Source organism: Epinephelus lanceolatus, chromosome 18 (genome assembly GCF_041903045.1).
Source record: "Epinephelus lanceolatus isolate andai-2023 chromosome 18, ASM4190304v1, whole genome shotgun sequence".
Classification (NCBI taxonomy): domain Eukaryota; kingdom Metazoa; phylum Chordata; class Actinopteri; order Perciformes; family Serranidae; genus Epinephelus; species Epinephelus lanceolatus.
In genome coordinates this window covers 33,791,625-33,806,426 of record NC_135751.1, presented here as the reverse complement: position 1 = coordinate 33,806,426, position 14,802 = coordinate 33,791,625, and the positions used below count along the sequence as shown (strand labels likewise).

General features: G+C 39.7%; 1 protein-coding gene across 3 annotated transcripts in view; it reads right to left on the bottom strand.

Annotated features, from left to right (window-relative positions):
• The window catches only part of LOC117268183 (trinucleotide repeat-containing gene 6A protein-like), a 42,792-nt gene extending 33,644 nt beyond the window's left edge, over nucleotides 1-9,148 (bottom strand). For 2 of the 3 annotated variants that reach the window (XM_033644404.2, XM_033644406.2), the window contains exons 1-2: nucleotides 8,939-9,148; nucleotides 7,216-7,267 (exon numbers count right to left, since the gene is read on the bottom strand). The gene's annotated coding sequence lies outside the window, so the exon portion shown is untranslated. Of the gene's footprint in view, nucleotides 1-7,215; nucleotides 7,268-8,834; nucleotides 8,916-8,938 lie in introns of those variants that run through there. The other variant, XM_033644405.2, reaches the window with a different exon arrangement.
• Nucleotides 9,149-14,802: the final 5,654 nt, after the last annotated feature.

Genomic DNA, 14,802 nt, shown 5'->3' with positions numbered 1-14,802 from the left:
CAATGTTCTCTATGGTGTTTATTTTCTGTCTTAACATTTAAAATACTTCACAAAGTAAAGTATTACACCAATGTATATTGCTTCGTAATGACATGAAACCAAATGAAAACATCCGGCCTTAAATATAAAACTAGGGTACTTAAACCTTTGTAATTAAACATTTTCACCGCTCTTTACTGATTAGAATATTACTCTTGTTGGCTCCCTGAAAATAAATAAAGGTCTTCCTATTAGTTTGTAATCAGACTGTGGCTTCTCCCTCAATGAGTGTCAAGTTTAGCTGCACTGGTCGCGGTGGGTGTGCCATTTAGCCTGCAGGAGAAAGCTGCAGGCTGCAGTCTAATCCGATAATGGGATTACAGCACAGCACTTACCTTAGCTATAAACAGAAAGACGTACAGAGATGCTGAAACAACTTAGACACAGTGGCTGCACCATTCAATGTGTAATCACTTAGTTTAGTTTGATAATTGCACAGCGGCTTGTTGAATGGTGAAATGTTGTCACTGTAACTGTCAAAAGGTGCTGATTCTGCATTACAAATCCAATGTTTAATATGTTGGAAACATTTACTGCAATAAATAAGAAAGATACTAAACACGGCTAAGACTTGTTTTCTATTACATTTAACAAAAATTGTGAGAGCATATGGTGCTTCATCACTGCCAAAAAGGCAGCCCTAAGGATGCCATCAGAAAATCACTTAGCACTCGTACATTTACAGTGATGTTGATCAAAAAGCACTGTCCCAGAAAAATCCTGCAAACAGCACTAAGCTGTTGTGAGCAGCAGTGATCAGAGCTGATGCTACAGCCGTCTCTGTGTTTATAGGACATATTTATGAGAGAAAAGGATCTTGAACATGTTTATTACATGATGAAGTTTGAATTTTAGTATTATGCATGCAACTTCAGGGGTAGACTGTGAGTTTAAAGTCTGCAAGCCTTCAACCAGAGTCAGAAATGTTCAGTTCATCCAAATAGGGGCTTAAATTCCCTTAAACTACTCTGGTCAACATGTTAAAAGTCATGGCTCTATTACAATTGAACTTTAAGTGCACACCCAGTTGCATCCTTTTTAATGCTTCCACCTTAAGTCACCACCCTCCTGCCTCTGTTCCCACACTTCCCCCCTCTCTCTCTCTCCTTCCTCCAGCCATCAAGTGCTTCAGCAGATGGTTCTGGGTTCAACAACAGCAACAGCAGAGCATGGTGGGGCCCTCCTGGAGTGCACACATACACACCGTGGACAGCATCTGTTTACGAATGGGCCGACAATTGCCCATCCCCCGACAGCTACAGCTGACGGAGGGAAGGGGGGCACCCCAAATCACCAAACGCAAAAGAAGGGATAAAGAAGGTAATCTGAAAAGGGGGAGGGAAAGAAACGGAGAAGATACTAAGAAAGTTGAAATTGCAGGTTTTTCCTTTTCTAGTGAAAGGTAGTGCTGAAGATTTTAAAAATATACAGGAAACCAAATTCTATCCAAAACCCTACCTATCCTAGCTAGCAATTAATTTATATCAGCTCTCAAAAGCAGCATCATGTAGCTTTAACTTTAGACTTTCTCCTGAGATCACTTTCCATAACTGTCTAAAAGGAAGCAGAGTAAAACAACATGCATACTAAAACTGATCACAGGTCAGTCGTCCCTAATCTAGGTCACATGAGAGACCATAAGTACAGGTGCTAACCACGTGCTTTCTGTTGTTGTTCTTTAATGAGTTTGTTAATAATCAACCGCGCTAAATCAGGCCTGTAATTTAATTGTCCTTCCCTGTTTTCCTGAACGGCTACTAGGATTGCGTACCATTCACGTTTTATCCATTACCAGCACCTGGATTGGAAATAACAAAAATGTAATTTAAGTTGTACAAACTTTGTCCAAACTTCTGAATTTAGAACATTTGTGAGCGTTGTCTGTGTTGAGTTTTAAAAAGTGCAACAACTGCAACCCCTTTGGCTCACCATTGCCCTCCCTGTCTAGACTGCAAGTGTATCAGACACGTTCTTCTCTTGCATGTTTTACGCAGCAGATACACTCTCTCATTTAAATCTATGCAGCTGTCTACACCAGCTACGTGCAAGCTTGCGTTTCACGGCGCAACTGCGATCTGAAGCAGTTACTTACTCTTTAAGTTTATTCTTTTTGACAGTACACGGATAACACATGGTTAACGCCCAATAAAAAGGAACTGCATAATTATATTTGTCTACATTTTGCGACCTAGATGGAGCATAGTGTTGTCTATGAACAGAGCCAAAGAGCAGCAAAGCACTTTTGCGCAGCAGCTGAGAAGCAAGACACAGGAATTTCTTGGGTATCAAGCAGCATCAGTGCTTATTCATGGTCCATCTGTAATCTACGCTGAACATTTACTGCTGCTACACAACTTCACTGCTAACCTTTCCCTCTGCACTGATCACAAACACCTGTCTGCCTTGAGTGCCACACACTTGCTACCCACACACACAATACGACAGCGCCTTTAGCTACCGAAATATGGCACTGATTGACTTAACATGAATCAGTACTCAGTATTACCAACATAATTCAGTCAGTAACCTTAACAGTACAGAGTTCAGTACCCAACCTTAATGACTACAGCTACTTACATGACATTGTCTTCGTTAAGTTAACCATGCACAAAGCTGCTATAAAACTTAAGTTGCAAATTGATATTGAGAGCATGAATTTCAGTCCAACTCTCCTAATGTGAGCGTCAGTACATCTAGCAAATGTTAAATAATACATCAACACCAGGCAAATCAGGAACATGTACTGTAAAGCCCTCCAACAAGCAATAGTCAACTGAATATGCTCACAATCAATTGCTTGAGTCACTTTTCATTCAAAAATACTGGTACAAGTTTTCAAAATGTGAGCATTTTCAGGTTCTGTCTTTTTTATATGATAGTAAATTGAATACTTGGGGTTTCTGACAATTAGTGGGACAAAACGAGCCATGTACAAGATCGTTATTTGCTGCCCTGAACTGCAATATGCTGTTGGATATAGACAGAATTTCACTTTATATCATCAAAACTAACTAAGAGATTTCCACACACTTACATATATGCAGTGTTTCGCTGCTGCATTATCTTTTACTATCTACCAAATACACTTAAAAACTACTTCCAAAGTTTTGCCTTATTATTAGATGGAGTGGAGCAGCCATTTTGACCGTGACATACAAATTGCGAGACTGATGAAAAGGTACTTCTTTCCAAAAATATCCCATCTCTAAATAAGGTCTTTGTTTTCTTTTAAGCGGATAAAATAACAATCTGGGCAGATAAATCCACTATTAACCACATACTCTTAGGTTTTTCCATCTTGAGACAGAGGGAGGATAGAAGGGGGAAAAGAGCAGCAAACAGATGAAAGATGAGGAAAATAGCTGCCAAAGGTCGCAGTGATGTTGTGTGTAACTCTTTAGCACAAAAGATTAGAGTCCATTAAGTACAGTGGATGCATATTTTATTTAGCTACAAAGAGCTTTGCAAGATAATAGTTTTAAACACTCTGGGTCACCTGTATGTCCCGGTATACAAAGTGAATTTTCTGACACCGTCACCCTCTGCCTTTATTAACTGTAGGAAGTCTGCCACATTCAGCTACGTTTAAAGCTACTTCTGCTCTACCCTTTTGAGATTCACAGTGTAGCACGGATTCCGCTGCCACCCACTTGCCTTTTCAGTGAACCCTTTTCTGCCAGCTGTCAAATAAAGCTGAAAGACTTTAAAAATAATCAAACTATATTTGGGTTTCTGAGGAGGTAGAGATCAGAGATCTGAGGCTTTAGACTCCAGCATCCTAAGACCCTGTGGGAGTGTTTTTCACTCCCAGAACTGAGTCATGCAGTGAAGCAAGCGAGGACTTTAAAATTTATAGGAGACGGAATATTGATTGCGTTTGTAGCCTTGTGGAAGTAGCCGTCTTCACACAAACACCCCAGACATACACCCAAACATAAACTGACAGACCTGAGCATCCACATAAACATCCAGAGCTCGCCTGTCCCCGAAGAACAAAAGCCAGAGAGTAGTCGCGTGGCTAATTTGCATGTATAACACCACATCATTTGCATCAATTTGCATTAGCATGTTCTCACAGAGGCTCGACACTGGAGGCTCCATTCGGGAAAGCCATCACTCAATTAGTGAATTACAAAGAGTGTCTCCTCATCAAAAACAGCCCAACAGCGAACGGCTTTGAGTGGCTTACATTGCAAGATGTGACATTTCCAGCCTAGCTGCATTAAACCTGTCGCTTCACCAGTGCAGTCAAAATCAGGGCAGGTTCATTTCAGGTCATGGTAACTTGAGAAAAGCAATATGATATTTCTGGCTGAAAAATGCTATTCGATTTTGCTGCTGGCAGAGGAGGGTGGGGCAGGCTGTGAGTCAAAGTATTTCCTCCAGCAAGCTTTCTGAGGTGTTTTTTTCCGGTGGATTCAAGAGCAAGAATATGTATAAATTGGCAAGCCCTGTTTACTTTGTGTAAACTACGTACCGTTCATTCAAGACTTCTGACTATGAGTGGGCAGTGTACAGCGGAGGTAAACTGGACATTAACCGTTATAAGCTGGCAAGCCAACCTATGTTAAGTAAAGTGCAAAAAAAATGCAAACAGATTTTCTTGCCATTTTTTGCAATAGGTGGAAGGGATATGCACGATAACTTCACTAGTGGATTCAAAGTTGCTACCCACGCTTGTTGGCATCAGAAATACTAGTTGGTTGAACTACATAAAATTGTTATTTTAAACGATTGCATTCACACAATGAAAATGCTGTTGTAATATTCATGCATGTTTTCTAAAGAATATTGTTTTCAATACTCTTTTACAATTTTTATTTGGTGAGCTGTTTTTAAAGTGCCACACATTTAAGTGGCATTTAAAATATGATTTGGTTATTGAAAAATGTGATTAACCGTTCCAATTGACTCTTAATAATACACACAATATTTTTTCAGACAGTGTTTACCCTTGTAGACCCTCTTTTCTTTAGACTAGTTGGCTTGTTTAATTTTGAACTTCTGTTTTAATGTCAGCTACATTAGTCAGAAAACTCCGACCAACCTGTGACTGCATGGAGTGCAAAAACAAAACAGCCTACCATAATAATATAAATAATAATAATAACAATAGATTTAAAGAGTTTTAATTCAGACATTCAGCTGTACCATTTTAAATTTAAAAAAAATTCTATAGAAAAATTGAGGTCCAACTGATTTCTACTAACAGCTTACGATGTCAGCTACACTAATTTAAGATTTGTATCTTGTCTTTGCCTGCAAAGGTCAACAGCACCAAATGCTCCATTTATTCTACTTGCTTTTCCAGTCTCATGACCATCTGCAGGTGTGGCTTTACCGCTTGGAGGAGCAATGGTCAACTACCTGATCCCCAACCAAAGTAGCAACATTGCAACACCTTAGGAATTTATAGCACGGCCGTATTAAATTCCAAACACGACCATCTTAAGTTGGCTTCGTCAGCACAAGTCACTTTATGCAAGTTTGCTACGACTTCAACACGTCATAAGCCACTTGAGAAAACGTGATATTTTTAGACAAGAATGAAAACACGTCTGGCAAACAGTAATTTAGAGAGCGAAGCCAGGCAACCAAAAGTGAAAGTGAAGCCAGACGGCACATTGCTCTCCAAAATCAAAGGAAATAACACTAGTCACAACTAATCACACATTATTCTTTTGCATTTTGTGATGAGTACGAATGCAGAAGGCCCATGAGCAATTAACTGGATCTGTGAGTAAGCTGGATGGTGAGTCTGTGTCTAGAAACTGACTCACAGTTGAGCTTCGCTTGTGCATAACTAAAGGGCTCCAGAGCAGGAGCGCTGAACACTTATTCTGCTTTTGCCCCGAAGGATGTAATCCCCACTGGTGCCACAGATGCTATAAATGTAGCAAATTTATGATACCGTGGTTTCCCTTTTATAGACACATCCACCAAATGCTATTTGTAAACTTTAGGACAGGATGACTTCTTTAAACATGAAAGCAAAACCACTTTCCAAAGGCTATGAATTGAAACGAAAATGACCTCAAGCAACACTGCACTGTTGGCAGCCTGTTATTTATGGAACAAGAGAGTTTCTATCTAGATTTACGTAATAAGGAATCGCTGCCATTGGGAAAAAAAAAATACACAGATCACAGAATTAAGCAGTGTTAAATTGGGAGAAACATAATTCAGGCTTGTATGAAAGGCTTTGGTTAAAGCTGAATGTGTACCGTGTTTTTTTTAGATCATATGAAATGCAGTTCTCATGAGACAAATCATCTGGGTGTTAGTGTGGGAAAGCAATAAAACTAAAAATGAAACATGCAATGTGAAAAAAAAATCCATGTTACTATCCATTTATGAGTACTGGTATACTTTCCTCCTTACATTACTTCAGCAGTAGTCATATCCACATACAAATGGCAGGAAAATACGTCTTTCTACTGGAAAAATGGTGACACGTCACCACCCAGCTTTAGTTGCCAACTCCAAACAAACCAACATAACAGAATACCATACAAAGCCATTCTCTAAATACAGTTTTCAAACTATGAAACACAACAAATACATTTCACGAGATATACAACAGAAACTGGACTAAACCGGCATTTCGAACAAGGCATCCTCAAACACTGACGACAACAGACACTTCTGGGGATAAGAAGGAGGCGAGCGCACAATAAAAGCAAGAAAAAAAAAATCTGAAAATTACGCGTGAAAACAAGATTCATAAACAGAAAACAGATTGAACGCAGCCTTCGGAGTGGGTCGATGTGCTAGTTGTGGCCCATGACCCTATTGTGTGCCTGCAACTGTATGGACACAATGAGCTGCACAAACACCTCTCCACACACAAAACATCAGGACTCTGGCTTCTCATTTAGCGATTTTAAAACAGCAAAGCTTACTCAGCACAATGCGGCCTAGACCAACCCAGACCCTCCAATTCAATTCAAACGGAACTGCATGTGCTTGCATAAGCAGCAGCTGCCCATCCCCTGTCCCCCTGACCCACACACATACATTCACTCTCACTCACACACTCACTCACACACACACACACATACCGCTTTAGTCGTCCATCACACAGATGAACACACAGGTCATGATCTGAAGAGAAGTGGCTGGAAAGGTGATATTAACTGATACATGTGTTCTTAAAGACTACTGTGGCACACTCACCTGTTACGATGCTTCAGCTTCTTTGGTGGCAACAGCTTTCAATTCCGAATCTCTGAAAGAAAATAAAGTCAAGACTTTATTATTTATAATGCCCGATATCACAAACCATAATTTCCTCTGGGGGGGTTGCAATCTAAACATTAACACTCTCTGTCCTGATAGTGAACGAGGAAAAGCTACCCCAAAAAACATTTAAGAAGAGCCATGAAGCTAATCTTTTACCCAAACAAACCTAGATTACAGACAGGAAAAACACTGCCTGTGGATGTTACGTTTAATTGGTTTACTGTGATTAAACAACACCTTGTAACAAAAAGAAATCATGTGCAAGGGTTACGTGGAGAAATGCTAAACCTTGCAGGGTAAACAGCACTCTTTTAAAATGTCTCAGATTAATTATTGATGGTGCAATGGTGCACAGGTCAAAAAACATGCACTGCAGCTGCAAAATCTATGCAAGGACAAACATGCACCAACAAACACGGAGACTCTTCGGGTTTGAAAAGTATCTAAACTTGTCGATGTGGAAATTCAGGTTGAACTGCATCACAGGGCAATGTCAGACCAGAGTCCCCCAACGCTAAGGCTCTACAAGGTTAACAGATATTGTATTTGTGTGTATGTGTGTGTGTGACAGATAAAGACACAGTGAGTGTGTGTAGGTCAGAGTTACAGCTCGGGTCCTGATCGGCCATTATCTCAGCTGTTGCCTGATTTACAGCTTAACCAACATGGCTTCTCGAGCCTGGTATTTTTCCAGCGCAGCCAAGAGTAACATTGGTCGTAACAGAGCGTCTAATTAAAGTCAATGCAATTAAATTATTATGTGACTTAGCCGTGTCTGCAGCGTCGTCGGGCCGGTGTAAAAAGTTAGCTGAATACGCCTGCAAAACAGAGCAGGGGTCTAATGATAAGCTAACCAGCTGCTCTCTCTTTCCACCGATAGAGGGGGTTAAACACTCCGACCGAAATACAACTCTGCAGCTTTACAATTTCACAACCAAATTTACACTAATATTACGTTTCATCACAAACTGTTAAATACTTGGGGACATTTGAACATCTCTTTGCCCTCTGCAAGTCAACAAACAACCGAGCAATCAGTCGGGGTCACCGCCGAGCAAGCTGCGTCGTCAAATTAGCATTGATGCTAATGCTGGCTAACGGCTAACGTTACGTAGCGGCTAGTTGACTTACCCGGTCTTATTCCAAATGTAGCTATACTGGTATTTCAACAAACACAGCGATTAGTAGTATCCACAAACAGTGGGAGCTTATGTATAAACAAACCCCAATAAACAACAATATCAAACGAAAGACGTAATTCTCCCTTTTGACAGATATGTACGCACAGCCGGCTAGCTAAGGTTAACCACTGCTCGTACTAGTTAGCGTCAGAAGGTTAACCTGCCAACAAATACAACGGCTTGTCACACAAGCCTGAAAATATCTGCACACAAACATTACCCCTTGGTGTAACAGTCGATGCGTTTACCTTTTACGTTTGCAAACTGCAGTGCAAACGAGCCGCCTAATGTCAAATGCTAGCCGAGCAGGAGGCTAGCTAGCTAGCTTAGCTCAGTCATGGCTAACTAAACAACAGCGGCAGCTCAACTTACCTACACCAGTCCCCCGGTCTCCCTGCTCGGGGCTCTCTGCGCACATTAGCTCACCACAAAGAAACGCTCCCCTGCTCAAGAAAACATCGTAAAATCCAACTCACCTCATTGAAGTATAAAGTGCAACAGAGTGGAAAGGAAAGCCGGCTGTAAGGCTAAAAGAATTTCAACGCGTTTGCAGCATCTACGAGGGGAGGCATTCGTCCTGCATGATCGCCATTTTCTTAACTCGCTGCTGGCTAACCTTCTTTTGCTTGAGCTCTGCTTTCCCCTCCTCTCTCTCTCTCTCTCTGCATTCACTTCAGCTCTGACTCTGTGTGTATGTGTGTGTGTGTGAGTGTGTGTTTCTGGAGGGGGGAGACAGAGCAGGAAACACATTCACCACTTCCTCTAACTGAGAAAACCAAATACAGCCAGAGGTATCTTCATATCGAGAGAAGAATAAAAGTATGTGAAGCCAAGCATGTCAGCAGTATTCATAATAAGCAGCTCGGTCGCTTCACGTTAATAAACCCATGGGACATGTTGCCATGGTACCAAGTGAATCAGACCTAAAACCGCCAACATTAAAAAATATTTTATTCATGTAGGCTAATTATTTTAACATTTAAGTATCCCATAGAGAGTTTTAAAATGTCATCACCACAAACAAATGTAACAAATAATTAAATATACAATTATATATGACTTATGACAAGAAACATGAATGACAGAGGAACAGAAAGCCTCCCCCATTCTTCATAATTTATCCTTTCTTTCACAAATCTTTTATTTTATTTATTTATTTTAACCAGATTAATGGATAGTATACAATGACATATTAAAGCTGTCAGAGTGAGCTGGTCTCTGGTTGGTAAAAACAAAACCTACAACACCGAGAACATGAACTGAACCCATACTGTTGATTTGTACCCTAATCTCCCAAATCCATATACCCCTTAAATAAAATAAATATTTAAATCAAATATCAGACACACATAGAAAATGATAATAGTAATAAGATAAGGGAAATGAATAAATAAAATTGGATAAACAATAAAATAAAATAACATTTTAAATAATAAATAAATGAAGAAAATAAGAAAATAAATTAAATTAAATAAATACAATAAAAAAAACATTAAAATTTGAGGTGGTTTAGGATCTCCTCAATATATGTATCCAACAGACGAGCTGATATTCTAGTCCAAGGTCATAGCCAGAATTTTTGAAATAGGCCTACTGAGGAGCCCCAACATACTACTCACCACCCTCACAATTATATGACCAGAAACCAAATATATCTATTTTTTTTATTATCATTTTTTCAACTTTTAGGGTAACTGCTCAGTGATACTTTGCAAACATTTATTTCCCAACATGAAGGTCTAAAAGCAAAAACTTATCCACAAAGCTAGGAATAAAATTCAGAGGAGTTAAACTTACTATTTTGTTGGCCTAAAAGTAGTTACATTGAAAAATATTGAGTCTAAACTGGCATACCAAAAGCTACAGCCCTAGTCTATAAACTATATTCAACATATTACTCTGAACATTCTTAGGAAGTTAAATAAAATGTAATCGTTGTGTCAGAACTATGACTCAAGAATTTCATTTTAATGTTATTTAGACAACAAAGTGTGTGCCATGATTTACAATAAAAAATAAATAAATAAAACACACAACAACAGTAAAATACAATATACATTGGTATATTCAGTGTCTGTTTATTGACCAGTAAAACCACTTTTGAACACACAGGAAGTAAAAGTTTTAAATATATATGTCAGAATACTGATGTTTTAACACTGGACAACTACGCCATTTAAATTGGGCTACATAGAAAGCATTTAGGTTGAGGAATGATTTGTGGAAATAGCCAGCTGTTGGTCACTACTGTCCTCTTGATATGTAGCCTAAAGTGTGTTTTCTAGGTTGTTGACTGTTTATAATTTTATCTGCACCCTTTGATTTGTCCCATATGGCAGAAACCTCTTGTAATTGTACAGTAAAAAGTCCCACTGTGAGTCATTGTAGAAACATCTGGCTGATGTCATAACCAATAGTCTAAGATTCATGGTAAAGTGTGTCAAGATTTCTACAGAATTATACCATTATTTATTTAAGTATCTTGAAAAGTTTCAAATTATCAGAATAAGAAGAATCTTGAGTACAGTTATCCTGTCATTTATTTTTATTTTTTATGGCCAGTTTCTGCTTCTCTTAACAAACATGATTAGCTTTTAACAAAAACATTCAAGCATTCCTTCAGGAATATAAAGAAAGACGGCCAGATATACAACAGATTTAAACTACATAAGGCGAAACTAAAATCTGCAATTGTCAATATGGTGTTTAAAGTGATTCCAGAAATAGCATTAATTATTTAGTCACTGGGAGTAGGGACAGACAGGCTTTCTGTCTGAGAATCAAGAGTCAAACCCCCATCACACACTACACCCACCCTGCTTAGGAAACCTCGTGCACAACAATAAATCCTTGCCAGTTGCATCTTTATTTAACCCCATTAGCTTTTTGAGAGGTAGAAAAGTTTTTAGAAAGTCATTGTTTTGTTTTATGCTATTATAAGACAGTTTAAAATGTTGTAATGACAATGTTGTGTATGTAATGACAGCTACTGCTATTAATACTTGTGCTAGTGATGTACTTGTGATGGTGGGACAATCATTGCCGCAAATACTATCATCATCATGCTTCAGGTATTTCTGATTGAACACTCACACAAGAAGAATTCAAACATCTCTCTACTGTTTCCAAAAGCCTGCCCCAGCTAACCATGCATGGCTCTGGCTGTTATGTAACAAAATAACCCTAAAAAAGTTTTAAAAACGAGTCAGAGAGAGACAGGAGAGGAGAGGGATGCCTAAACAGCAGAACACCAAACACAGTGTGGAATCTGCCAACTGCAACGTTTCACCGGCGAGACAAAGGCTGTTGCTGCTTACAGGAGAGACCGGCGATACGTGTGTGCAAAGCAGTGACCATTGACCCAGCGACGGCAAAAACAACCCCCATCCTTGTGCACAAATTGCCTCCCTTATCTGTGTGTATTTGACTGTGAGGGAGAGAGATAGGGTTCATCTGCTGCCAGGTAATGATTTTATTTGACCACATATCAAAGAGAGGGAGATTAGCTTTTACAGCTTATAAACAAGTGGGTTACCTCTCAGTACTGGGGGACTGTTGCCAAGTGCTATCCAAATCTAGGTCTCCCGGTAGATTCCTAATATGGATGATGTGTTCATGACAACTGGGAATTCAGATATAACTGGCCTCCAAATGAAAAAAATATTGAATTGATTGTCCCTGCAATTTGTGTGTCTAATATCTGGGATCTGTCCTGCCTTCATGCACTTGTCAAGTCATAATTACGAAATCAGACACACTGAAGGATATACAGCTCTATCAAGGAGTCAATAAAACAGTCAAAGCTTTATCACAATACTTTCCAACCTCCCACTCGAAATTATTGCACATCATAGGGGATGCAAATGTGTCAGCTGTATTTCAGTATTTCCAGCTTCAGCTTTGATTTACATCATACATCATTCATCATACATTGACTGTAATGGTATAGTTTGACGATCTACAGGCCAAAATCTAAGATCAAACCATTCAAGCCGCAACTTCCAGGACTGAAAAATGAAAACGAAAACTGCAGTTCCTCTAACAACCACTTGAAGCTAGTTCCAAAAGTGAGTCCGGCAGAAATAAAAACATTTACAACCTGGCACAAAAACAGTTTTGGTGTCTGTAGCTAACTTCCCCGTTCATGACAACTGTACAGGCAGTGAATTTTTATATAAGTCCCCCCTTCAAATTTTATTAAAGCTTAAGGTTATGCATAATTAAAATTGCAGCCGTTTTTAGTGACAGGCTGTGTGCGAGGCATCAACACTGTCACATCTGCCCAGGCCCCCAGGAAGTGCACCAGACCTTGAAGCCAATTTGATATAATAGCCAAACTGTGTACCTATAACCTGTGGGTCTGTCATGTAATGTCACTGGGCCCAAAAAAACATTATTTATGTGGCACTGAACTGTCTTGTTACTAAATATGCGAATTACTTACGTCATTTTCATTTGCAGTTTCTGTTGATGGGGTTTTTTAGTCTAGTAGGGCGGTATCAATATATATATGTGTCACATGACCTCTACATGAGCTCTTAAATTGCACACCTGTTTCCAATGCATTTTACATCCTGATGAAGACTCTCTAGTCGGAACATGTTGGTTTTCATTATTAGAAGTAGTAGTAGTAGTAGTATTAATAAACCACATTCAGAATGCCTCGGATGCATTGCTGAGACTGCCTGTCTGTATATGGACTTTTACACTGAGTGAGCTGGTCAGTTGTTGTTTTTTATCTTTACGTGACACGTTTTACTATCGTAATTTGGTCCAAAAACATTTTGAAAGTCTAGAGAAGCCATGCCATAAAATCATTTGACGCCCATTCAAGCAGAAAGCTAAACCGGATGGAGACGACTCATTTGGGGAAAGTTAGCTGCTCCGCCAGCAAAGTCTGTAGTGCACTTTCTCTGTGGGCCCAGTGATGCAGAAAATCTGGATAATTTTACACACATGAAGTCAAACTTTTTTTGTGTGCAACTGAGCAACTTTCATTGGATTGAACGGGGCTCCGCCTCCAACGCTGTATCCAGTTCTCTTCATACATTCATGGATCCACATCCCGCTCCTCCACAGCTCCACCCTCTCGTCCAAATATGGTAACTTCTGGGGGAAAAAAGATGGCAACTGCCAAATTGCCAAACTCCAAACTTAAGGCTTCAAAACAGGAGTGCACCAACCAATGGGTGATGTCAGGTCTATTATTTTCATACAGTCTATGTCAAAGACAGAGGCTAGACTATTGAACAAAACCAGGAGTCTACAGCTCAGTGGTGCTTTGAGCTAAATGCTAATGTCAGCATGCTAACGTGCTCACAATGAGGCTGATAGAACGTGTCCCTCACTGCAAATCCCACACTTAAACTGTTATACAAGGAAAGCATGGGACACTGTAGGGCGCACTGACATGAAAGCAGATAGGCTGGGGCATTCTGACACATGCGTGCAAACAAACCCCAGAGCTCACATGCCTGTCCTTTTTTAATAAAGTGTGTCTCAACTCAGAATCTTAAAACTTTAACATCTGTAGTATTAATTGCAAATTTACTGTTAATAAAGTTTTCCTTTATATAAATGTTGTTGTTTTGACCTTCAGGATTGCCTCCCTCAAGTTGTTCCAGATCCCACCTCAAAGTCTGGTGAAGTTAAAAGTCAGGTCAACCACAGTATACAAAGGACCTGGGAGTTTGTCTGGCCTGTTCAGTAAGGGTCCACTCATGCATAACAATATACTGAGGCAAACTAGCATTAGATTAGGCTGGTAGACCGTAACAAAACAGAAAAGTCCAGAGACAGCCAGCTGAAAAACCTGAACAAAGCAAGACAGAGGAGAATAGAACAGTGCAGAACAGAGCAACACAGCAACACAGTCAGGTCACCAGCACGAGGAAAATGGTGAATTTTTTAGTACAAAAACTATATTTTAAACTCCTACTTTGTATTTTCAAATGGCCCAGACACCAATACTCAATAGTAACCGGGATGCGTATGTTTGAAAGGGCAGAAAAATCCTTTTCGGCTGCATGTCTCAATGAATGATGAATCTACAATTTCGAAACCCTGCAACGCATGAATGGGTTCACTGGGAGAAGAGCAGGGCAGCGAAGTCAAAGAGTTTGGTAATAGTCTGTGACAAGGCAGTCACCTTGACAGGCAGAACAGTGTACACAGAACAGGCCAAGGTTAAATCATTCACACACACAGGTGCATGTGCGCGCCCAGACATACACACACACATGAGTTCAAATGCAGGAAATAAATGCTGGTTACTTGGGCAAACAAATGCGTAGAGGTGCACATGTGTCCACATTCACTGACTCAGCACTGGCTGTGATAA